This window comes from Capricornis sumatraensis, chromosome X (genome assembly GCF_032405125.1).
Source record: "Capricornis sumatraensis isolate serow.1 chromosome X, serow.2, whole genome shotgun sequence".
Classification (NCBI taxonomy): domain Eukaryota; kingdom Metazoa; phylum Chordata; class Mammalia; order Artiodactyla; family Bovidae; genus Capricornis; species Capricornis sumatraensis.
The window spans coordinates 133,051,137-133,076,067 of NC_091092.1; the positions used below are offsets into that span (position 1 = coordinate 133,051,137).

General features: G+C 39.7%; 1 non-coding gene and 1 pseudogene across 1 annotated transcript; both read left to right on the forward strand.

Annotated features, from left to right (window-relative positions):
* Positions 1–659: 659 nt before the first annotated feature.
* LOC138071964 (large ribosomal subunit protein uL4 pseudogene) lies at positions 660–7,860 on the forward strand (annotated as a pseudogene).
* A 12,984-nt stretch (positions 7,861–20,844) lies between these two features.
* TRNAR-CCG (transfer RNA arginine (anticodon CCG)) lies at positions 20,845–20,916 on the forward strand. The gene has a single exon. It is a non-coding gene; the product is annotated as a tRNA-Arg (tRNA).
* The last annotated feature ends 4,015 nt before the right edge of the window (positions 20,917–24,931 follow it).

The window sequence follows — 24,931 nt, forward strand, 5'->3', positions numbered from 1 at the left end:
TCATTTACATTTCCTTAATGATTAATGTTGTTGACCATACTTCTGTGTGTTTACTTGCAATTCTCAGAGAGTTACTTTATGTATTTTTAGTTGTAATTCATGGGAGGATAGGGTGAATTGTGCTTCCTTCATTTCAACCAGATCAGAATTCCTCAATATCTTCTGAATGTAATTTATTATATGCTTCAGAGAATGTGCTTTCTGTTAGTCTCACAGCCAGCACAGCAAATAAATGGACCATTAACAGCACGAGGACTCCAAATGATATAAATACATCTCAACGACACTCAAGGATGCCTATTATCCTTTGAATCATGTCTGCCAGTTTGTTGAGAGCCTGCTGTTCTATGTGATAAGTTCCTACATAATTCAAGTGGACAAAAGAACTAGTGTGAGTTAATTTTAAATGTACCCCACACTTTTCTGATTGTCACCCCCATTTTGCTTCCCACAGAAGCAAGTTCACCCATTTCTCTTGGCTTCTGGTGTTTTAAACTGCTATCATAGAAAGTAACTGGATCTGCTTAGGTGCTTTCTCCCTTTTCCACAGTTCTATTGTAATGATCTCATGTCTGGTTTGACTCAGTAGTTCTCAAGGTAGGGAAGCAGGCTTTCCCCTGCTTCTTAGTTAGGCTACCTTAACAACAGAATTGGTAAGCATGGGTCATGATGGTGGCAACACATTTGTCAAACTGGAGGTGGTCTCAAAACATACTGTTTCTGGTATAGCTGAAGCTTATGACTTAAGATGCCCCAATATTGCTATCCATTCTAGTTTAGTAGGCATGATTACTTGAACCCACACATAATCCTCTAGCAGGATGTCAAGTGCTTCAAATGGCTGTATGTACTCATCCAGGCCATGAGAATAATGCTACTCAAAGTGTGGTCTGCAGACCAGCAGTGTCAGCATTATCTGGGAGCCTGTTAGAAACCCCAGTGTCCAGACAACCACTGCTGAATAAGATCTCTGATGGTGGGCACAGGAATCTGGATTTGAACAAGCTTTCCATGGTACTCTTATGTATTCTAAAGTTCAAGAATCATTGCTTACTCACTTATACTTATCACAAAGCTGAATTTAAAATTTGGTAAGAGGAAATGAGATGCCTCTTCCAATATTTTAAAATTTCTGAGTGTTGGTTGATTACTCTTTTAGGACCAGACTTCCCTAAACCTAAAAAAAGAACTAAAATGACTTCAGTAATAGCAGTTAGCAAAACTGTCAGCCTGCAGGAGAGTGTGTGGCACTCTTTTACAATTATAGGTGGCAAAATATTATTGTGCAATGTAGGTAAAAAGAAAAGAAAAACCTATTTTTGAATTGTTTTAGAGTAAATGCCCACCATAAAGTAATTTTAAAACAAAGACAGTTTCTTATTTTCCGTATAATTCATGTTTAAAAAAATAATATTCAGAAAACAGGAAAAACAAGCAAAGCTATTGGTGGTGTACTTCCCTCAGGAAAGAAATTATTTTCTGAGCATAAGACCAGGGCAAAGTGAGCAAGTTTTAGAGTAATTCAAACTATCTTCTCAGTCTTGAGCCTTGTTAAAAGAATTCTGAGAGCTGAAATCAAGTAGAGATGGCATGGGAAGCTGGCAAAAAAAAGACAGAAGCAGTCTTCTAAATTGGTCTCGAATTGGTCAGATGCTGTTAATAAATATTTATTGGGTGCTTATTATGTGTGGAATGTGTGCTTCACGCTGAAGCCAGCCATCATTATACCAGTTTGGAAGTATGCTACCAATTTGGAAGTATGCTAAGCTAGCCTTATAAAATGTCCACCAAACCCATGTAGGCAATAGAAGGCAAAGAAGTTTTCTTCTTTCCCTCTGTACTCTTCCTCGACTCCTCTGCAGTCTCCCCAGCCCTTATCGAGTTATGTTTTCTTCCACAGGAAGCTGTTAGTGCTGAGGCAGCATCAGGGGCACTTCCATTGTTTCTGTTTCATCCAGCCATGAACATTCACCCTCCCCCTTCCAACAAAAAACACACCTTTTGCAAGCTGACGAAGTGAAATCCGAGGGGTAAAGGGTGGACACGAGCTAAAAGAAGTTATTATCCAGAAGGAATTTATTTTTTGGAGAATTATCTGTTCCTGCTGTTTGAACTTCAAGCAAAAGATACAATCATATAATTCTTGTATCTGTTTTCCAATTAATGTCCCTATGAAAAAATCCAACAGAAGTGAATTAATCATGGCATCTTCTCTCTTGAGCTTGGGACTGGAGCTCAGGTTCACCAGAGGTTTTAGTGCTTACTCTGTCCCCCTGGACTTCAACTGCAGCTTACTGAAGATAGTGACTGTTTAACCAGAACCACAGAGCTATTTGGCACATTGCACATGCTGCCTCTGAAGGAATCATAACTGACTACTCATCTTCCTACAGCTTGAATCTCAGGCAGATGAAGCCTGAGAGGGAGATTATCTGAAAAGTGAGAGTGTTGGCTAACACATTAACCTGGCACCACCCCCACCCAGGAACACCTAGGGAAGTCCGAAACAGGACAAGGGCATGCCTGGGGGAGAGACTCAATGGTCAGGTTCTGGGGTCCCTTTATTTCTCATCGTGTTCCCTCTAAGTGCTATTCTTCCCTTCCATTTGGAAAGAAATTGTGGTGTTAAAGGATTTTTCAGAAAGAAGAAGGAAACAATCACTTTATATCAGCAAAAGGGTTTTTTCTCTGGTTGTGAGAGGGTTTTGCCCATTTTCCTTTAACATTACAGACATCTGTCTCAGATTCTGCTCCAACAATATTGTAATGTCGTCAGGGATCAGAAATGGCTTCTGTTAATCAAGGATTCAGAAAGTCCATTTGCAGATGTTAATTCAAGATGGGGGAGGAGCCAGATTTGCATGTCTTAGACCGGAATTTGCTAATTCTTATGAATTTGAGGAACCCTTTATACCATCAGGAAAGTTTCCAAGTCATCATATAATTTTACCTATGTTTCTAGTATTAGTTGATGGAGCAAATGCTGGTACTAGGAAAAGAAGTGACTGTCATTTCAAAACCAATCTTAAATGATTCTTATTTGATCAGTAACAAGACCTGAAGACCTTTGAAAGTAGTAGTCAATACATTGGAACATCTATTTTTATTCATTATACAGTCAATACTTGGTGAGCAGAGGGATTAAAGGTCCTTTCACATAGCAGTCAAAGTTCCTGAGTGTCCACAGTGCACAGATTTCAAAGCAATGACTTAGACAACAAATACTATTAAAAAAACAAATGAGTGAATAAATACAAAAAACAAACCTGGACCTATAAAAAGAAGCAGATTTCTATTGATTCTGAAGTTAGAATTACTTTGATTGGTAAATGGGAAATTATTTTGTGATAATTCTTGTTATTACCCTGAGCATCTGTGATGAATTTAGGGGTACTTGTTGCTTTGAGGTAATCAAACTATATTAGTAGAGAAATCAGATAAAAATAAGTCTTCTTTAGAAGTAGATTTTAGCTATTAAAATGGCTTTTAAAGATGGTTTTATCTCCAGAGATTCAGGAGTACAGAGCATGCAAACATTCATGGCTTTGAGATATAACTTCCAGGAAGGATAGGAATGTCCCAAGTGTCCTGATCAAGGATAGAAGGTAACTTGATGCCTCCTACTGTACCGCCTCTAGTGTTGATGGAATGGCGATTACCTATAAAGTGAGAGAGACACCTACTTAAAGAGGGATGGCGGCTCCTCACAGAGCAGTGTTACAGCTAAGAGCAGGCTCATGACTCCTACTTCTCTACCTCCTCATTCAACTCTGAATCATGAATCCCCATCTGGGATCTCTGGGGATGAAAATGGGGCTTCAAGTGCCATGAAATGGAATCTTGAGCCAAGGATAAAGTATCCCCTGAATCTTATCTTGGTCCATCCATTCTCTTCTCCTTAAAGTCCTTAAGGTCACTCTGCCTGCAGTGGACAATGGCAAGGGCAGAAAGGCTTTATTTCTTTTCAGTGAGCCTGTGCCTAAAACTCCAATGCAGAGCTTTCTAGGTAACTAGACAAAAATCCATGACTTAGACCCGGGCTGGCGGTTGAGAGCTCAACCTTCCTCTAATTGCAAAGCCCACTTTAAAATTTTACCACCCTTATGGAAACTGTATTAGGAATGTAAGGCCAGGGTTTAGAATATCCAACTGTATGTGAGATAGAAAAAAAAAAAAAAAAAAGGAAGCCAGATTATCCTGCATGGAGGCAAGACAGAGAGATACACCTGTATATTCGACCCTCTAACACACAGGGTGAAATGCACACTGAAGTATCAGAGTCTCAGCCACTCAGATTAGCAACACATGCTTTGGAGAGGACCTACAGAGTAGATATGAAGAAGGAAGAGATCTCCTTTCTCATTCTAAAAGACACTGTCCTCTTATGAACTCCACCCCAGAGGATACCTAACTTTGGAAGTCACACAATGAAATTTTTTGGCAGATGAAATCTGCTCACAACCCTAATGGCACAAGAAACTACATGGAAACAGTCTTTGACTTCCTGAAGCAGAAGAAATAATCAGGCTCATGCTGGCATTTGATGAGTTAAGTGAACTGAAGTATGAAGTCTGACAAATTTGTTCATGGAATTTCCTTCAATCGAGAGGAGAAACAAAATCCATAGGAAGTAAATCTTTGCTTCCTCTCCTACTGCTGTTATTGAAAGAATTATGGAGACCTTTGCATTTTTTGCAGAAAAGCAATGAATTGCCTCTTTGTATTAAAATGGATAAAAGCATTGTCTAACTCTAAGGAGACAAGAATGTTCTAGAACAGTGTTGCCCAGTATGCTATACTTTCCAATATGGTAGCTAGCAGCCATGTATGATTATTAAGCATTTGAAATGTGGCAGTATGGCTGAGGCATGAAATGTTTAATCTTATTTCATTTGAAGTAATTTGATTTTAAATAGCCAAATATATCTAGAGATGACCATATTGTAACACACAGTTATAGAAGAACTGTTTTTATTCATGGGTGCTATATTTTTATGAAATATATCATAGACATAAAAGAATATATAATATATACAGTTTAAATAATATTGAAATAATTCACATGCCCTCCAACCCTTCCTAAGAAAGGAAATATTACCCAAACCTCTGAAGTTCCCCAAGTGCCCCTGCCCAATCCCTTTGTATCCCATCACACCTCCAGAGCTAACTATTATCCGAAATTTTCTGTTCATTGTTCCCTTAGTTTTTTGGTATGTTTTTACCAAAATTTCTGTGCATTCTAGATATTAATTGTTTGCCAGTCATATATACTGTTAATATCTTCTCCCTATTTATGGATTGTCTTTTTATTTTATGGTCTATTTACTAAACTGGAATTCTTAATTTCAATGTGATTAACTTTAGCATAGTATTTCCTTTGGTTGTGCATTCGATATTGTTAAAATATCCTCCCCACTGCCAAGGCTGTAACATCTTTCTCTTATGTTTTCTTCTTTGTTTTAGTTTTCTGTTTGCCTTTATGTCTTTGATCTATCTGATTTTATTTATGATATAAGATGGGGATACAAATTCATTTCTTTCTATAGGGATAGCTATTCTAGTATTAGTTATTGAATAGGTGGATTATTTGCTCACTTATCTTTCATGCCAACTCTTGTTTAAGTGGGCTGATTCTAGGCCCTCTCTTTTCATGTAGCTTTCATCTCTCTTCATCTTTCCGTGTATCTTTTCATCTCTCCTTTGTGTATGTGGGCACAATTCCAGATACTACCTTCTGTTCCATTAGTCTGTTTGTCTAATTCTGAGACAATACAGCCATTTCTTCATGACTACAATGCTGAAATAAAGGAACCAGACAGAAGATAACAACCAATCTATACTTCCATTTACTTTTAAAATTCAAAGCAGAATGCTTCACATTCTTTTCAGTGAGGCCTAGAGAAGAGCAAGAGATGAAATCATAGAAGTACCGATTTGGTAGTGAGATGGAAGCCACTAGAAGATTTTCAAGTGACATCACATACCTTATGTCTTCAAAGTAGCACTCTGGAGCTTAACTGAGAATAGACCTTTGTGAGGCAAGAGTGGAAGCAGGAAGACAAACCAGGTGAGAGAAGATAGCAGATAAGACCGGAGTGGAGGCAGTAAATGCAGTGACATGTGGTCAGATTCCAGGTATATTATGAAGACCAGGCTGATTATACTTTCTGATGAATCCTTTGTGAGGTATAAGATAGGAGAGGCATCAAAAGAAGAGAGTTATCAAGAATGATGCATTAGTTAAAAAAAAAAAGAATGAAATAATGCCATTTGCGACAACATGGATGGACCTAGAGATTATTATACTAAGTGAAGTAAGATAAATATAAAGACAAAGATAAATATCATATATCACTTATATGTGGAATCTAAGAAAATGATACAAATGAACTTACATGCAAAACAGTAACAGACTCATAGACTTCAAAAACAAACTTATGGTTACCAAGGGGGAAGAGGAGGAGGGATAAATACGGAGTTTGGGAGTAACAGATACACACCACTACAAATAAAATAGATAAACAGCAAGGACCTAGGGTTTTAGCACCTGGCACGGTACTCAATAGGTTATGATAAGCTGCTTTTCCTGTGGGAGCCACCAGACTGAGAGGAGTGTGGCCTTCTCTCCTCACCACGGCGTGTGCTCATCCACGGATATCCGTGTACTCTGAAAAGGGGTGGGGGTTCATCTGGCAAAAATGTCATTTTGCCTTCTGTGTTCAAGGGTCCCATTCGACCAGATATTGTTAACTTTGTCCACACCAACGTGTGCAAAAATAACAGACAGCCCTATGCTGTCTGTGAATTATCAGGTCATCAAATCAGTGCTGACTCTTGGGGTCCTGGCAGATCTGTGGCTCAAATTCCCAGGGTTCGAGGTAGCGGGACTCACCATTCTGGCCAGGGTGCTTTTGGAAATAAGTGTTGTGGGGGTTGCATGTTTGTGCCAACCAAGACCTGGTGATGTTGGCACCTCAGAGTGAATACAGCACAGAAGTGATACACCACCTGCTCTGCACTGGCAGCGATTGTCTTATCAATGCTAGTCATGGCTAAAGGTTATCATCTAGAGGAAGCTCCTGAACTTTCTTTGGTGGTTGAAGGCTACAAGAAGACCATGGAGGCTGTTTTGTGTCTCAAGAGACTTAAGGTCTGAAATGATATTTAAAAAAGCTCTATGCCTCTCATAGAATGAAAGCTGCCAAAGGTTATATGAAAAACCGTATCCAGCACATGGGACCTTCCATCACTGATAATGAGGATGGTGGTATCATCAAGGCCTTCAGAAACAGCCCTGGAGTTACTCTGCTTAATGTAAGCAAACTGAACATTTTGAAACTTGCTCCTGGTAGTCATGTGGGATGTTTCTGCATTTGGACGGGAAATGCTTTCTGCAAGTTGAATGAGCTGTATGGCACTTGACATAAAGCAGCCTCCCTCAAGAGTCACCACAACCTCCCCCATGCACAAGATGCTCAATACAGACCTTAGCAGGGTCTTGAAAAGCCAGAGATCTAAAGAGCCCTCCAAACAACATGTAATAAGATTCATCACCAAGTCCTAAAGAAGAATCCACTGAAAAACCTGACAATCATGTTGAAGCTAACCCCATATGCAAAAATCATGCCAAGAACCACAAAATTTGGATGAATAGGACAGCAGCAGCACTAGAAGCCAAATCAGATGAGAAGAGGGTTTGAGGCAAGAAGCCTGTAGTGGGAAACACAGGAAAGAAGGCTGTTGGCATTAAGGAGATGAAGACTGGTGGGTAAAAAAGCTGCAAGGACCAAGAAAGCAGCAGCTAAAAAGAAGCCCACAGGAAAGAAACCCACCATAGAGGAAGAGAAGGCTGCTGCATAAACTTCAATTTGTTTATCCCGTAAAGGTCAAATCATTTTGGACAGCTGATTTTGAATAAAGACCTGATCAAAGAGGCAGTAAGAAAAAATATAATAACTTTAGTGAAAAAGAATCTGAAAGAGAATATATATGTATATATATGTATGTATGTATAACTGAATCACTTTGCTGTACACTTGAAACTAACATCACATTGTAAATTAACTCTACCTCAGTTTTTTTAAAAAATGATACATTAATATTTTTGGCTGAGGAATTGTAAGGATATATTATATATATATATATATATATATATATATATATATATACTGTATATTATCACATATATGGAATATACATAAGCTACACACACACACGTAGTGCCTCGTACAGGTTTGCTGCTGCTGCTGCTGCTAAGTCACTTCAGTTGTGTCCGACTCTGTGCGACCCCATAGATGGCAGCCCACCAGGCTCCCCCGTCCCTGGGATTCTCCAGGCAAGAACACTGGAGTGGATTGCCATTGCCTTCTCCAATGCATGAAAGTGAAAAGTGAAAGTGAAGTCGCTCAGTCGTGTTGGACTCTTAGTGACCCCATGGACTGCAGCCCACCAGGCTCCTCCATCCATGGGATTCTCCAGGCAAGAGTACTGGAGTGGGGTGCCAGTGCCTTTTCCAGTACAGGTTTGGGACATGGGGTGTGTGTGTGTGTGTGTGTGTGTGTGTGTGTGTGTGTGTGTGTGTGTATTCCCTGGAGGCTCAGATGGTAAAGAGTCTACCTGCAATGCAGGAAACCAGAGTTCTGTCCTTGAGTTGGGAAGATCCCTGGGAGAAGGAAATGGCAACCCACTCCAGTATTCTTGACTGGAAAACCCCATGGACAGAGGAGCCTGGAGATCTACAGTCCATAGAGTGGCAAAGAGTTGGACATGACTGAGCAACTTCACTTTCATACACACACACACACGTGTATAAATATGTGTGTGCGTGTATGTGTTTAACAAATACTCCCTCTCTCTCCCTCATGGGACATAGACATAAAGGACATTCCAGTTCATTAAAGGTAGAGATACCCTCACACTTAAGTGGTAACCCTGGGTAATGCTTGCCTGATAATGGAGTGGTGGTAGAAGAGTGATGTCTGTAAGCCTTGATTCTTAGGCATTTGATGGGCACAGATAATGTTGCCCATCTTAGGAAATAATCAGAGTAAACAAGAGTTGCTATAATAATATGGCTTCCAATAGGACTTTAAAAAAAAAAAGAAAAAAACCAAGTGCTATTTTAGCATGTGCCTGAGGGTGAATGTTTACAGTAGAGAGCTTTGAGATTTCTGTGTTATCTGGATATAAATAGAACTTTTGAGCCCCTTGGAAGAAAGCTTAGGTATTTACCAAGTTGACCACTATTTTCTGCTGCTGACCAGCAAAAGGCTTTCCAAATGTTTTTCTGATTGTATCAGCCCTTTAAGATGGATGTTTTGATATGACCTCATTGACTAGGTGACTTTCAGAGATGACAGACCCGTCACCAACTTGACACAGTAAGTATCTCCCCACACATCTCAGTCTACAAAGCCAGGACCAGGCATTTGTTTTCCGGTTAACATTATGAACACCAAATTAATGTGTGGTTTCTACAGAAACCGTGCTTTCTCCTTTCTTGTGTTTATAATAGATGTCTAACCAAAAGACTTGGTCAAGAACTACATTCCTCTGGGTCACTCTCATGCATCCTGTACCTGTCATCACTCATATCCCTAAAGACTCATATAATTATGCCCAAATTCTACTCTCCATTCAGTTGGGTTAATTGCTAATATAAGGTCAGCAACATTGTGTTCTTAACTTGGGTGTTATTTTTAAGACATTTTAAAAAATGCAAGATGTTAATTAGCAGTAAACATTGACTAGATTGAAACAAAACCTTTCCTTCAAGGTAACACCAAGTATATAAGAGATGCTTTAAAGTGATTTGAAGATCCTTTGCAACTTGCATCATCAGTCAAGTACAATAGTTATGTTTATGTTGTCATGACTCTAGCCTTTGAAACTTGTAAAACTAGTATAAAGATAATCAGGGTACAAAATAAAAGGTCTTCTCTGTCACTGGTACCTTCTTAATGGAATAAGACATTATGGAGTTCTTTTACATTAAAAGGCAATTGTGCCTGGGACTAGGAGGTATAAAAAGATAGAAAATGGCCCCCACCATTAAGGAGTTTATTATCATGGGGAGATAGAGTTGGAAGCCAGTGGTTTTAAAGACAGCAAAGGCCCAATGATCACTTCCAGGGGACAGTTTATTGGTAAATAAGAAATGAATGCTATTAATCAGATAATAATACACATTCAGATTTATTGCATAGTTCTCTGTGTTCCATGTAACATCTCATTTAATCTTTACTACAACCCTATGAAGTAGGATATTTGTATCACCGTTTTGCAGTCAGGGAAAAGGTACAGTCAGGTTAAGTGACTTCCCAATGCATACAAGTAGCAAGTGGTACAGCCAGGATCTAGAAGAACTGAAGAAGTTCTGTTTCAGAATCTGCATCACAACCTCTGTGTTGTTTTACCATTTTGATGTCAAAGTGGGAAAATCAACTTTACCACTTAGTGTAGTAACAAAGGGTGGGTGAAAAGAGAACTTTTCATTTTGTCCCCTGGTCTGTCTGTGCACCACTTTTACAAATTTGGAAATCAGGAGTCGTGATAATGTAAAAATAGTTGCATCTTGACTAGTCAAGTAATGGTAAAAGGATCTTAAATCACATTTGGATATCTCTTTCATGTTCTGTGTTGGAAGAGGGTTGCCCTTCAGCCTACAGATGTTTCTTGCATGCTTCAAACCTTAGATGTGTTATCTTAGGAAGAACACCACATTAAAAATACTGAAGGTTGCTGGCTCCATAGTGGCAGATAACTGGATAAATAGCACAATTTGGAGTTTGGTGGTATATATTTAGCTGCTCTAAGACTTAGTTTGGTCCCTTGTAAAAGGAGAATAATGGTATCTACCTTATAGGGTCTTTGTAAGTATTACATGAGCTATTGAGAGTAAAATGCTTAACTTTATGCCTGGCACATAAAAAAATGCTCCATGATAACGACAAAGAAGATAATAATGATGATAGTGATGGTGATGATGATAAAACTCTCTCTGCTGATTGCAGGCTCAATTTTCAGTCAGTTCAGACACACCTTTTGAAGGAGGTCGCCATTTTCTCCATTACCTCCACCATAGTTTGGTCTCAGGTCCAACTACAGGGAGGGAACACAGCCCTGCCCATCAACAGAAAAGTGAAGTCACTCAGTTGTGCCTGACTGTTTGCAGCCCCATGGACTGTAGCCTACCAGCTTCCTCTGTCCATGAGATTTTCCAGGCAAGAGTAGTGGAGTGGGTTGCCATTTCCTTCTCCAGGAGATCTTCCCGACCCAGGGATTGACCCTGGGTCTCGCGCATTGTAGGCAGACGCTTTACCCTCTGAGCCACCAGAGATCAACAGAAAATTGGATTAAAGATTTACTGAGCATGGCCCTACCCATCAGAACACGACCCAGTTTCCCCCACAGTCAGTCTCTCCCATCAGGAAGCTTCCATAAGCCTCTTGTCCTTCTCTATCAGAGGGCAGACAGAATGAAAACCACAGTCACAGAAAACTAATCAAACTTATCACATGGACCTCAGTCGTGTCCAACTCTTTGCAATCCTATGGACTGCAGCATGCCAGGCTTCTCTGTCCATCACCAACTCCCAGAGCTTGCTCAAACTCGTGTCCTTTGAGCCGATGGTGCCATCCAACCATCTCATCCTCTGTCGTCCCCTTCTCCTCCTGCCTTCAATCTTTCCCAGCATCAGGGTCTTTTTCAATGAGTCAGTTCTTTGCATCAGGTGGCCAAAGTATTGGAGTTTTAGCTTCAGCATCAGTCCTTCCAATGAATATTCAGGACTGATTTCCTTTAGGATTGACTGGTTTGATCTCCTTGGAGTCCCAGGGACTCTCAAGAGTCTTCTCCAACACCACAGTTCAAAAGCATCAATTCTTCGGTGCTATTTTCTTTACATACAACTCTCACATCCATACATAACTACTGGAAAAGCCATAGCTTTGACTAGATGGACCTTTGTCAGCAAAGTGATGTCTCTGCTTTTTAATATGCTGTCTAGGTTGGTCATAGCTTTTCTTCCAAGGAGTAAGTGTCTTTTAATTTCATGGCTTCAGTCACCATCTGCAGTGATTTTGGAGCCCCCAAAATAAAGTCTGTCACTGTTTCCATTGTTTCCCCATCTGTTTGCCATGAAGTGATGGGACTGGATGCCATGATCTTCATTTTCTGAATGTTGAGTTTTATGCCAGCTTTTTCACTCTCCTCTTTCACCTTCACCAAGAGGCTCTTTAGTTCCTCTTCACTTTCTGCCATAAGGGTGGTGTCATCAATGTATCTGAGATTATTTATATTTATCCTGGTAATCTTGATACCGGCTTGTGCCTCATCCAGTCTGACATTTCGCATGGTGTACTCTGCATATAAGCTAAATAAGCAGGGTGACGATATCATCTTTGACGTACTCCTTTCTCAGTTTAGAACCAGTTCGTTGTTCCATGTCCGGTTCTAACTGTTGCTTCTTGACCTGCATACAGATTTCACAGGAGGCAGATAAGGTGGTCTGGTGTTCCCATTTCTTGAAGAATTATCCACAGTTTGTTGTGATCCACACAGTCAAAGGCTTTAGCGTAGTCAATGAAGCAGAAGTAGATGTTTTTCTGGAATTCTCTTGCTTTTTCTATGATCCAACGGATGTTGGCAATTTGATCTCTGGTTCCTCTGCCAGATTTTAGAGTCTTAAATTTTAGGATACTGAGGTGAGATGTTCTATGTATTTTGCTTATGAATATAATGTTCATAATATAGAAGTTATCCTTCAGTCAGTTCTTCTATCATCCATTAATGACTTCCACATACTTAATCTCTGCCATCTCTCTGAGATCTATCTTATAAAAGCATTTAAAAGAAAATTTTACCAATTACCCTAACTGGAGTTGAGCCAAACTGGGTGAGAGGATTTTTGCTCTAGATAAAAGTTTCTTTACCCCTCCACCACTGCCCCCTCTGCCTGAGTATTAGAATTTACATAACATGATTCTGAACAATCTTGTAAACAGATTAGAACATTTCTGGAGATAAAAGAAATAGTGTGATAATGTTGCCTGTAAATGGAATATCTCACCTAATTCATTATGCATACTATATACACATCTAATTCCAATTGGTATTGTCCACTGTAACCAGGCACACTGAATTTCAATAAATAATTCCCTGGACATTCTTTATCTAAATTAGTTTATAATTGTGTTCACTGAGCATTATGTGTTCTTTGTGATTCGAGATGAGACGTCAAGAAAGGCTTCTTCAGATTCCAGACTTCCTTCCATTCACTATCACAGAAAGTGTACTCTCAGATTCTAGAATACTAATTGAAAGTTAAGGCACATTTTTAAAAATCTGTTATATGTAATTAAACCAAATGGTTAGCCCTACTTGCTATTGTGTGCATATATAAGCATTTTATTTGTATTCAATTCTATAAAAAAGAAGCATTTAGTTGCTTTTTTTCTTTCATCTTTCCAAAGCAATGTTTACAGTGTATTCTTAGATATGAGAGGGTGCTAAAACACAGACTTATAAATAGGACCAAATTTCATTGAATTGGAAGAAAAATTCACTGCTAAGAGTGTGTGTATGTGTGTGTGTGTTATTTTTATGCCCAAACATTGTCATCACTCTTCAGAGTCTGAAATGATGAGACTATTTTTGTGGATCTCATGTAATTCATTTACAGTCACAGCATGTAGGAAAATCTCTCCAGATCAGCATATTAGAGTGTATAGTGGGGAGAAGTAATATAGCTTTAATTTTAGTAATGAAGACTGGGTGATTTTCTGTCTTTTAGTTTTTCTTTCTGCATAGGCTTCACTTCCCCTGCCAGTAAACCTCCATTGTTACGATGTGAACGAGCATGAGGGACAGGCAGCTGGATTTTCACTCTAAATTGCTAGCTTGCATGCACTGCCAGCTGCCAATATCAAGTGCTCATCCCTGTCTCATGACTCGCCATTGACCTCAGTGAGATAAACCATCGGTTGTGTGCCTAATACTGACTTATCCCTGGCTTTGGGGTGTATACTAGATATCGAGGGCTTAAGTTAAGGTTAGGAGAGCCCACCCAGGCATTAATTAGGCCAGTAGGTGAAAAGTGGAATCCAGCAACATAGATCGGAAGTAAAGCCAGAAGATGCACTGGAAACTAGTCTGGAAACAAACAAACAAAAAACCTTCCTGGATATAGCAATATTAAATCTGATTCAGTTAAAGAAGATTTTTAAATGATGATCCCTCAGTGGTGTAAAAACTGAGAACAAACTCTGTCTCTGATATTTGGCACTTGGCATACTTCCCTCCAAGCACCCAATAAACCTCTGGAGGATAACTGAAAGAATGACTGTGAATGTTGAAAGCCCAGTTCAGTGTTACACCCTCCGCTCTGCCTGTCTATTTTCCTGCATGCCTACTTCTGTCTTCTCTCACTCTTATGTTTTCTCTCTCTCTGTCTGTCCCTCTCTTGACTGATATTCTCTCCTCCCCCATCCATGTGACATGACCATATCATGACTTAACTCCTGAGTTAATATCTGTTGCAAAGAGCAACCCCCATGGAGCCAAACTTCTTAGAATGAATTCCAAATAATCTGTGCCCCACCTTCTCAAAAAAGTGCTGGGGTCAACTTAAAATAAAAATGCATAGACACTTGAATCCAGGCTAGGCAAAAGGAATTTAAATTACGATCAAGAATCATATAAAGAAAGTGAGACTATAATAGGAATAAAATAATGAAATGAAATAGTCACCATAACATGTAATTTACCTGGCAGGCAAGGTAATTAGGGAAACATTACATAATATAAAACTGCCACCCCTAATAGAAGAAGTTGTCATTTTTTCAAAAACCAGCTCTTATCATAATGTTTGACACATAGTAGGTACTCAGTAAACATTTGTCAGATAACTGAAAGAAGATAAACAGTTTCATGGAGAAAATATAACACAGAAACACATAGACCACATTCACATGCAGACAAACACATTCACACAAATAAGATATAAGTCAATGTGAGTATTTTTCATCCAACTAGCAATACAACAGGGGCTACTTTATATCTCTATACAAAATGTGGATATCTTTTCTGTAAGAATTCTGATCCTAGCTGAGAGATAACGTGAGATAGTAGTTCAGAGAAGGCTCTAGTCCTGCTTACAACAATTTTGCTATATAGCAAAAATGGAATCAAGTGACCCAAACTAATATAAACTAAAAGCCATCATTTATTATTAAGATACAATAACATGGACCTCAAAGGCCTTGGCAATAGATTCGAATGAAAGCTAAAGACACCATCTACACTCCATGCCTCTCTCATCGCCACCCATTCTGCAAGTCTTCCTCATTTCTTTCTCTTTTTCTCAAAGTTTCTGTATCTCTCTCCTCTTCTTGGAATCCTCTGTTTTTTAATTTTGCACCCCACCAATCATGGGTTTATATTGTCTCCTCTTAAATAAGACATCCTGGTGGAAACTGGAATCTCAATCCAAATTCCAAATTTTCAGAGAACATGCTCTCTTTTGTTTAGTCAGATATTCAAGTCTGGACCAGTCAACTGCACAGGAAGTCAAGAACATATCAGAGAAAATGGTTGCTAGGGGACTACTCTTACCTTTCAGGTGGGAGTGGGTGTCCTGAAGGAAGGATTCTGTAGCAGGCAAGATAGTATTATTGAATTCATTGCTTTCAGTGGATGGAACTAAGCAAGAGATCTTAGAATTACTGGTGGAAAACATATCACCTCTTGCAAGTATAACCCTTCCCAGCTCATGATTTTGGCCAAAGCTTATTTACAAAAATAAGCTTATCAATGGGCATCTGATAGTTATACACATTCTGTTTTTTAAAGAACCAGACCCTATGATCTGCTTTCAAATGACTATGTGGAAAATTTAAATAAACATCATTTTTTTAAATTGAAGAAACTGGTTTATATTCTCACTGAGATAAAAAGTCATCCTACCTTTATTTTTTTTTAATTTGTAATGTTGTATTAGTTTCTGCTGTGTAGTACAGTAAGTCAGTTATACATATATATATATACATATATATATCTCTACTCTTTTTGAGATTCTTTTCCCATACAGTTCCCTATGCTATACCTTAGGTCATTATTAGTTATCTATTTTATTATAGTAGAATGTATCTGTTAATCCTAATCTCCCAATTTATCCCAACCCCCCTTTCTACCCTGGTAACCATAAGATTGTTTTCTACATCTGTGACACTATTTCTGTTGTGTAAATTAGTTCATTTCATCCTACCTTTAAACACCGTCTTCCAACAACACAAGAGAAGACTCTACACATGACATCACCAGATGGTCAACACCAAAATCAGATTGATTATATTCTTTGCAGCCAAAGATGGAGAAGCTCTATACAGTCAGCAAAAACAAGACTGGGAGCTGACTGAGGCTCAGATCATGAATTTCTTATTTCAAAATTCAGACTTAAATTGAAGAAAGTAGGAAAAACCACTAGACCATTCAGGTATGACCTAAATCAAATCCCTTGTGATTATACAGTAGAAGTGACAAATAGATTTAAGGGACTAGATCTGATAGATAGAGTGCCTGAAGAACTATGGACAGAGATTCATGGCATTGTACAGGAGGCAGTGATCAAGACTATCATCAAGAAAAAGAAATGCAGAAAAGCAAAATGGTTGTCTGAGGAGGCCTTACAAACAGCTGTGTAAAGAAGAGAAGCCAAAAGCAAAGGAGAAAAGGAAAGACATACCCATTTGAATGCAGAGTTCCAAAGAATAGCAAGGGGAGATAAGAAAGCCTTCCTCAGTGATCAGTGCAAAGAAATAGAGGAAAACAATAGAATGGAAAAGACTAGAGATCTCTTCAAGAAAATTAGAGATACCAAGGGAACATTTCATGCCAAGATGGGCTCAATAAAGGACAGAAATGGTATGGACCTAAGACAAGCAGAAGATATCAAGAAGAGGTGGCAAAAATAGACAGAAGAACTGTATAAAAAAGATCTTCACAACCAAGATAATCACAATGGTGTGATCACTCACCTAGAGCCAGACATCCTGGTATGCTAAGTCAAGTGGGACTTAGAAGCATCACTACAAACAAAGCTAGTGGAGGTAATGGAATTCCAGTTGAGCTATTTCAAATCCTGAAAGATGATGCTGTGAAAGTGCTGAACTCAATATGCCAGCAAATTTGGAACACTCAGCAGTGGCCACAGGACTGGAAAAGGTCAGTTTTCATTCCAATCCCAAAGAAAGGCAATGCCAAAGAATGTTCAAACTACCGCACAATTGCATTCATCTCATATGCTAGTAAAGTAATGCTCAAAATTCTCCAAGCCAGGCTTCAACAGTACATGAACCGTGAACTTCCAGATGTTCAAGCTGGTTTTAGAAAAGACAGAGGAACCAGAGATCAAATTGCCAACACCCGCTGGATCATGGAAAAAGCAAGAGAGTTCCAGAAAAACATCTATTTCTGCTTTATTGACTATGCCAAAGCCTTTGACTGTGTGGATCACAATAAACTGTGGAAAATTCTGAAAGAGATGGAAATACAAGATCACCTGACCTGCCTCTTGAGAAATTTGTATGCAGGTCAGGAAGCAACAGTTAGAAGTGGCCATGGAACAACAGACTGGTTCCAAATAGGAAAAGGAGTACATCAAAGCTGTATATTGTCACCCTGCTTATTTAACTTCTATGCAGATACATCATGAGAAACGCTGGACTGGATGAAGCACAAGCTGGAATCAAGATTGCCAGGAAAAATATCGATAACCTCAGATATGCAGATGACACCACCCTTATGGCAGAAAGTGAAGAAGAACTAAAGAGCCTCTTGATGAAAGTGAAAGAGGGAGTGAAAAAGTTGGCTTAAAGCTCAACATTCAGAAAACGAAGATCATGGCATCCAGTCCCATCACTTCATGGAAAATCAATGGGGAGACAGTGGAAACAGTGGCTGATTTTATATTTGGGGGGCTCCAAAATCACTGCAGATGGTGAGTGCAGCCATGAAATTAAAAGACACTCCTTGCAAGGAAAGTTATGACCAACCTATATAGCATATTCAAAAGCAGAGACATTACTTTGCCAACAAAGGTCCATCTAGTCAAGGCTATGGTTTTTCCAGTAGTCATGTATGGATGTAAGAGTTGGACTGTGAAGAAAGCTGAGCATCAAAGAATTGATGCTTTTAAACTGTGGAGTTGGAGAAGACTCTTGAGAGTCCCTTGGACTGTAAGGAGATCCAACTAGTCCATCCTAAATGAGATCAGTCCTGAGTGTTCATTGGAAGGGCTGATTTTGAAGCTGAAACTCCAATACTTCGGCCACCTGATGTGAAGAGCTAACTCACTGGAAAAGACCCTGATATTGGGGAAGATTGAAGGCAAGAGGGGAAGGGGACGACAGAGGATGAGATGGTTAGATGGCATCACCAACTCAATGGACATGAGTTTGGGTAAACTCCAGGAGTTGGTGATGAACAGGGAGGCCTGGCGTGCTGCAGTCCATGGGGTCACAAAGAGTCTCATGTGACTGAGTGACTGAACTGAACGAACTTAAATGGAAATGGGCCTCAGATGTACTTGAGCACAGAGTCCATTTTTTTCTCAGAACAGAAGTTAAAATCCACCCTGAGTCCTGCATGAGAACTCAAAGATTCCATCCATACCCCAGATTAACAGATTATAGGATATAGGAGAGAGATTTTGACTGAAAGTTTTACTGGAAAGGTGTTAGGGTCAACTGCCATGAGCACCAGAGCAGCCTTGTGGTCCCAAGGACTGTGTGGGTCACAGGTGATAGAGAGAAAACATGTGATGACATCAGATTCCCCAATATCTTTCCCTTGAAAGCATTCATGACATAGGTGTTAAATCAGCTTATAGTAAGCAAGAGATGGCAATTGCATATAGTTGGGCCAGAATGCAGCATTCTTAGGATAGGAATGAGTCAGTCCCCTATCCCCATATAGTAAAACATTCAAAGCTGGTTCATTCCTACCATGGGTGAGAACAGAATTTTCAGGTAGGTCCAGACTTATCTGTGTCCCCCTTCCTCTTTCTTCACAGCCAAAAAACAAACTGGATAGAAGTCACATTAATGTACTGGGCGGAAAGAAGGTGATACATATAATAACTTGTATAATAAGTTATAATAATAACTTGTCCTTTGTCCAGTTCCCACCAAACATATAAAATTTAGAAAACTATTTCACTCTGCTTGTTGTAGTGGAATTTCCAAAAGCGCAAGGCACAGTAATAAACACAGGCCAATAGATTCAGACTGAGACCTAGCAGACCCTTGGAGGAAAAAATGATTAATAGTAACAGAATGACATCCTTGAGAAGCTGATCTCCTATCTCTGAGACAACAGTAATCTAACTTTACAGAACAAACAGCACCACTAGACTGGGACTTGAGCCATCTTAGTGCATTCTGAAGAAACGGAGGAACTAAAAGAACAGCTTTAGAATCGCAGTCAGGAAACCTGCCAGTAAGACAATGGTTGGAGTGCACTTGGCAGGCTTTAGGGAAATGCCAGCTGAATCCAATATGTTCATTACACAATGCAAGCGAAATCTGAGCAAGTGGAAACCCAGCTGAAGTAAATGTAGTTGGAAAGCAGTAATAAAAAAATCAGGAAATGGGGCGAATGTGGTTAGAAAGCAGTAATAAAAATCAGTCAGGGAACTTGGGGATTTCTTAGGACTTGTGGACCAAATAAAAAAGATTGGAATATATAGGGCAGTGGTTCTCAAAGGAGCAGCATCAGTCTGCCAACTTGTTAGAAATGCAGTTTCTTAGCCTTGTCCCTGTCTTGCTGAATCAGAAGCTCTGGGGGTGGGACTCAGAAAGTTGTGCTTTTTAACAAGTACTGCAGGTGAATGGTTATGGGGAGGCATTTATATTGTTCATTTGATTTGTCATTGGTGATGACAAATCCAAGGGGGTAGTTGGGATAGAAACCAGATGCCTCTCAGTATACCAGGAGTCTAGCAAGATTGTACTTCCTGGCCCCATTGTGTTTGCCATCTGACTAATTTGGGCCAATGAGTTGTAAGGAGAAGTTATATGAATCTCTTTGGGGTTGAATATTTCATGATAACATTTAGAGCTGCTTCCCTCTACCACAGCATCCACCAAGTTTCATGGACTGTTCCTTCATTTGGATGAGCCCAAACTGAGGAGACATGTATAAAAGAAAGTAAATCTTTCTCATTATTAAAAAAAAAGAGGCATTTTATTAAGCATGGAGGGAGAAACATTATATATTTTCTAGGTATGGATAGGAGGAGAAACAAAAATGTTTGAATAAATGCATATTCCCTAGAGTTCTGATTTTTTAATATAAATTTATTTATTTTAATTGGAGGTTAATTACTTTACAATATTGTATTGGTTTTGCCATACATCAACATGAATCTGCCACAGGTATACACGTGTTCCCCATCCTGAACCCCCCTCCCTCCTCCCTCCCCGTACCATCCCTCTGGGTCATCTCAGTGCACCAGCCCCAAGCCTCCAGTATCATGCATTGAACCTGGACTGGTGACTCATTTCATATATGATATTATAAAGCCAGGTCATTACACATTGTTGGGTCATGAAATATATCTGAGTCATGGATCAGCATGTAGAAAACTTGATTAGAAAACATCCATTGAATTTAGGGTATTTTCTTCTCAAAACCTTCTTTTCAGTCGTCTCTCTTTGTGTATATGTATGTATGTGTGTGTGCAGTAAAAATTATTTATTATCTTGGATAAAGGTCAAATGTTACAAAAGCCACTTTTCTAAGAGATTCTCTTTTTTTTAAATTTATTGAAGTATAGTTATTTGGCTCTCCTTGGTGGCTCAGAGGTTAAAGCGTCTGCCTCCGATGCGGGAGACCCAGGTTCGATCCCTGGGTCGGGAAGATCCCCTGGAGAAGGAAATGGTAACCCACTCCAGTACTCTTGCCTAGAGAATCCCATGGACAGAGAAGCCTGGTAGGCTACAGTCCACGGGGTCGCAAAGAGTTGGACACGACTGAGCGACTTCACTTTCACTTTAGTTATTTACACTATTGTGTTCATTTCTGCTATACAGCAAATAGATTTATATATATATATATATTCTTTTTCATAATCCTTTCCATTATGTTTTATCACAGGATATTGAATATTGTTCCCTGTGCTTGTTGTTTATCCATCCTATATATAAGTTTGTGTCTGCTAATCCCAAATTCCCAATGCATCCTTCCCTCACCTCTCCCCTTTCCCTATGACTAAGACAGTGATTCTTAAATTTTAATGTACATAAGAAGTACCCAAGTGTGTTAAAGATGAACTTCCAGACCCCAGGCAGAGAATGTGGTACACTAGACCTGAGGTGGACCCCTGCATTTTAACCAGTGCCCTAGCTGATTCTGATTCAGGTGGTCTGCAGATCCATTTTGAGCAACAAGTTTCTAGGGTAGACATTGTAACTGACATTAATGACAAAAATTAACAATTCAGATTAAATATTTTTGAGTCCCAATTAAAGATGGGCTAAAGGTTGTGGAGTGTGTAAAGTTGAATTAGACCTGGATCCTTCCCTCAAAGACATAAAAAAAGAAGCAGTCTTTATTGTTGGGCCTGCCTGATTTGGAAAGTCTGCAAAAGACAGAAAGGCTAAAATACCCCTGGGGATATTATTTGCCACTTACAATTCAGTTAGCAAGAACAAATATACTGGGGCAATCAGAATCTCTGCTAGCACATATAGTGCCTTTGTGAGTAGTAAAAAGGGGTACCTATTCTGGGTGAATGAACTAGGAGAACACACACCTAATGGGTGGACCATCTAGAAAGACTTGCCCCTTCCTTCGTATTAATATAGGCTCTGACACCACCACCATAGTTCTGTGTGGGACACAGAACATTCTTTCTACCCATACTCTTTGATGCTGCCCTTCCCCACTGATTCTGGACTGTTGTTAAAACTTGATTTGGCCACCAGGACATCAGCAAACATGATGCAAGCAGAGACTTGAAAAAGGTTATACAATGGAGTTTGCCCTCTTGCTGCTGTCAGTAACTTTTCCTACCATGCAGAGTCCATCCAGGTTAGCCAGGGGGATGGTGAGTGTCTATAAGGGGAGAGGTCTCAGTCATCCAAGCCATCCCAATTGAGGCCATCCTAAACCAGCCAGCTCCAGCCCATTCATTAACTGACTATAGGTGAAAAAGCAAGCTAGCCAAGATCAGCCAAGCCTAGAAGAAACACCCAACTGAGCCCAACCCAGATTGCCAGTCTATAATAATGAGCAAAAATAATGGTTACTGATTTAAACCACCAAGGTTTGAAGTATTTGGGTATTTGGTGAAGACTCATGAGCCACCTAATGGACTTTCCTGGTGGCTCAGACAGTAAAGAATCCACCTACAATGTAAGAGACTTGGGTTCGATCCCTGGGTTGAGAAGATCCCCTAGAGGAGGGCATAGCAACCCACTCCAGTATTCTTGCCTGGAGAATCCCCATGGACAGAGGAGCCCGGTGGGCTACAGTCCATAGCGTTGCAAAGAGCTGGACATGACTGAGTGACTAAGCACAGCAATGAGCCACCTAGACAGTAATCTCTAATTGGAAACAGTCCTTCATTATTCAAGCCCACAAGCCCAACAGTCTGTGGAGGACACAAGCTGCACCATTACACATGACAGCCTGAGGTACAAACTATGTTAAGTCGGATTAAGTTTTATAGGCTGCAGTCATGTCCAACTCTTTGTGACCCTATGGACTGTAGCCCACAAGGCTCCTCTGTCCATGGTATTCTCCAGGCAAGAATACTAGAGTGGGTTGCCATGCCCTCCTCCAGGGGATCTTCCCAACCTAGGAACTGAACTCACCTCTCTTATGTCTCCTGTATTGGCAAGTGGGCTCTTTACCCACTAGCACCACCTGGGAAGCCCAGGCTACAAGATAACCACCAAGAAATCTCTGCCTGGTAGAGTAATTAGAGTCTGTCTATCTGGTCATTCATGAAAGAGTGAAATGACTCAAGAAGAGCCTGCTGAACTGGGAAATTAGATGGTCTAATGATGAGATCAGACTCAATGAATGCATAATAGATGGTACAGCACAAAAATTCCAGACTGACTGCTGTAATGAAGGCACTCATTGCAAACACATAGCCTCTTTGGCCGAAAGATTGCTTTGGGCTATTTTTATTAAGAAAACTATGCATGTTTAGAAGATATAATTGGGTTTCCCTGGTGGCTCAGATGGTAAAGAATCTGCCTGCAGTGTAGGAGACTCGGGCTCAGTTCCTGGGTTGGGGAAGATTCCCTGGAGAAGGGAATGGCTAGCCACTGCAGTGTTCTTGCCTGAAGAATTCCACGGACAGAGGAGCCTGGTAAGCTACAGTCCGTGTGTTGTGAAGAATTGCTTCAGTGTTTTATTACCCATCTGGATCCTGTGCAAAACCATTCATAAAATGTGTTTCTATGTAACAGAGCAGCAGGAAACAACCAGACAAGCTCCAGTGGCAATTTCCCTTCACTCTCTACTCCTTATCATGCCATCAAATGTGAAGGGGAAAAGCTGGAATCTCTCTTCCATATTTTCTTCAATTTGGAAAGTTTTCCTTTTAAAATCTGAAACAGTTTCCTTTCATAATATCCGCAAATACCTACATTGGTCACATAAAAAAGGAAATCATATCCCTGCACATTCCCCTGTGTACAGAAATGAAGTCTGAGCCAGCTGGTTTATCATTCTAAAGTAGAAGTGGAAAACTGTTGAATGAGAGATGAGTTGCATGTGGAGAAAGTGACAAGACACAGAGATGTCCACAACACAAAGGTAGCACCTTCTACACCTATTAGGGATCAGAGGAAACCTGGAACAACCCTGAGAGCAAGCAACAATTCTGGTGTTCTTTAATGAGGTCAATGAATAGGCCATAGCTGGGATGCAGAACCTCTGGGATTGAGCGCAACAATTCATGTGAACGAATTGTGTGCTTTTTGTGGAGAAAGTTCAGTTGCTTTCATCAGATTCCTAAAGGGATCTTTGTCTTCCCTACCTTTCCCCAAAAGGTTAAAAATCATTACAGTAATGGAATCTTTATTTGTGAGCATCTCACTTCATTAGAGGGTGACTTGATTTTCTTTATCTTTTCTTTTCTTTGACAGCTTCATTGAGGTATAAATGATGTACAAAAAACTGCTCATGTTTAATATATGCAGTTTAATGAGTTCCGACATATGCATCCACCCATGATACTATCCCCACAATCAAGGAAATAACCATATCAATCACTTCCAAAAGTTTCCATATGTCCCTTTTGTGTGTATGTGGTAAGAACATTTAACATGAAATTTACTGTCTTAAGAAATGTTTAAGGGCACACCACCAACTTGTTAACTATAGATAGTATGTTGTATAGCAGATCTCTAAAACGTATGCATCTTTCATACCTAAGACTTAATACCCATTGAACAAAAATACACAGGGACCTCTTATTCAATTGTTTTTCTTTTTAAATCAGAGCCTGATTGTCTTTTACATAGAAGTACTTTGCACTCAATGTGTAACATGAATCTTTTCTTTCCCTTGACAGATGGGTCAATACTGCAATCAGATTGATTATATTCTTTGCACCCAAAGGTGGAGAAGCTCTATACAGTCAGCAAAAACAAGACCGGGAGCTGACTGTGGCCCGGATCATGAATTCCTTATTGCAAAATTCAGACTTAAATTGAAGAAAGTAAGGAAAACCACTAGACCATACAGATATGACCTAAATCAAATACCTTACAGTTATACAGTAGAAGTGACAAATAGTTTCTAGGGATTAGATCTGATAGACAGAGTGCCTGAGGAACTATGGGCAGAGGTTTGTGATATTGTACAGGAGGCGGTGATCAAGACCATCCCCAAGAAAAAGAAATGCAGAAAGGCA